The sequence below is a fragment of the Ranitomeya variabilis genome, chromosome 4, assembly GCF_051348905.1.
Source record: "Ranitomeya variabilis isolate aRanVar5 chromosome 4, aRanVar5.hap1, whole genome shotgun sequence".
Taxonomy (NCBI): Eukaryota; Metazoa; Chordata; class Amphibia; order Anura; family Dendrobatidae; genus Ranitomeya; species Ranitomeya variabilis.
Window position 1 is genome coordinate 211,947,408 of NC_135235.1, and position 2,000 is coordinate 211,949,407.

Below are 2,000 nucleotides of genomic sequence, written 5' to 3' on the forward strand. Positions count from 1 at the left end.
AATAATAATAATAAAATAATTACAAAATATGCGCACGTATGCTGGACCAAAGAACGTGCCAATCATGTATATGTATGTATATAGGCAAAAAAATATTTTTAAGAACCCCTAAAGGTAAAATTAAAGGGAACCTGTCACCACGTTTTTGGAAGATGGGATAAAAATAGCGTTAAATAGGGGCAGAGGTGGGCGTTACATTAGTGTGTGTGTTATGCGTTTATTACCCACCTAAGTTGCCGAAATAACTTTGCAAAGTCTCCGTTTTCGCCTGTCAATCAGGCTGGTCAGGTCGCATGGGCGTTGTCTTCCCCCAGATTTGGCGTAGTTTTCCGTTGGTGGCGTAGTGGTGTGCGCATGCCCAAAGTCCGGAATCCTCTTCCAGGGGATTTAAAATAGCGCGGTGTTCGTTATTGCATTGGTGATCGGTGGGCGCGGCCATCTTCCTTTGGCCGCGCGTGCGCAGAAGCGGCGCTCTGCTGGCCGCGGCTTCAGGAAAATGGCCGCCGCGATATCCATCTGCGCACGCGCGGCATCCCGCGGCCATTTTCCTGAAGCCGCGGCCAGCAGAGCGCCGCTTCTGCGCACGCGCGGCCAAAGGAAGATGGCCGCGCCCACCGATCACCAATGCAATAACGAACACCGCGCTATTTTAAATCCCCTGGAAGAGGATTCCGGACTTTGGGCATGCGCACACCACTACGCCACCAACGGAAAACTACGCCAAATCTGGGGGAAGACACCACGCCCATGTGACCTGACCAGCCTGATTGACAGGCGAAAACGGAGACTTTGCAAAGTTATTTCGGCAACTTAGGTGGGTAATAAACGCATAACACACACACTAATGTAACGCCCACCTCTGCCCCTATTTAACGCTATTTTTATCCCATCTTCCAAAAACGTGGTGACAGGTTCCCTTTAATACAATCTAATTCATAAAAATCCATATGCTGTGTTAAAAGCAGAAGGTGAGGGAAGGGAAGGTAAAAAAATATAAATAGAAAGGGAATCAATCACAAATATAAGAAAGTGAGGACTAAATAAATCTATAGCCTCAAAAAAAGTGCTGAGTGCCAAATAACCAATCAATAATACGATATGCAGTGGAGGTCCAATGACCCAAAAATAGATCAATACACTCTAAAAAAACAGAAAGTGAACAAGTGCATGTGATAAAACAGCAGGATAGCTTACACAGTAAATTGGATATATACCTTTAAGGGGTTAATAGGTCCAGTAGTACGTGCGCCCCTAATTATTTTATTATTATTATTGTTTCTTGTGGATTGTTGCTTACCATATTTTATTATAATAAAATTTAATTTTTTAATATCACCTATCTTCTTGCCTGGGTCCCTTGTTTATCCGTTGCTCTGGAATTGTTGCCATACAGTATAAAGCACAGCCCATAGTCATCCATACTGTATAATGCATGGTCCATAGTCATCCATACAGTATAATGCATGGTCCATAGTCATCCATACAGTATAATGCATGGTCCATAGTCATCCATACTGTATAATGCATGGTCCATAGTCATCCATACTGTATAATGCATGATCCATAGTCATCCATACTGTATAATGCATGGTCCATAGTCATTCATACAGTATAATGCACGGGACATAGTCATCCATACAGTATAATGCACAGCCCATAGTCACCCATACTGTATAATGCATGGTCCATAGTCATCCATACAGTATAATGCATGGTCCATAGTCATCCATACAGTATAATGCACAGCCTATAGTCATCCATACAGTATAATGCCTGGTCCATAGTCATCCATACTGTATAATGCATGGTCCATAGTCATTCATACAGTATAATGCACGGGACATAGTCATCCATACAGTAAAATGCATGGTCCATAGTCATCCATACAGTATAATGCACAGCCCATAGTCATCCATACAGTATAATGCACAGCCCATAGTCATCCATACTGTATAATGCATGGTCCATAGTCATCCATACAGTATAATGCATGGTCCATA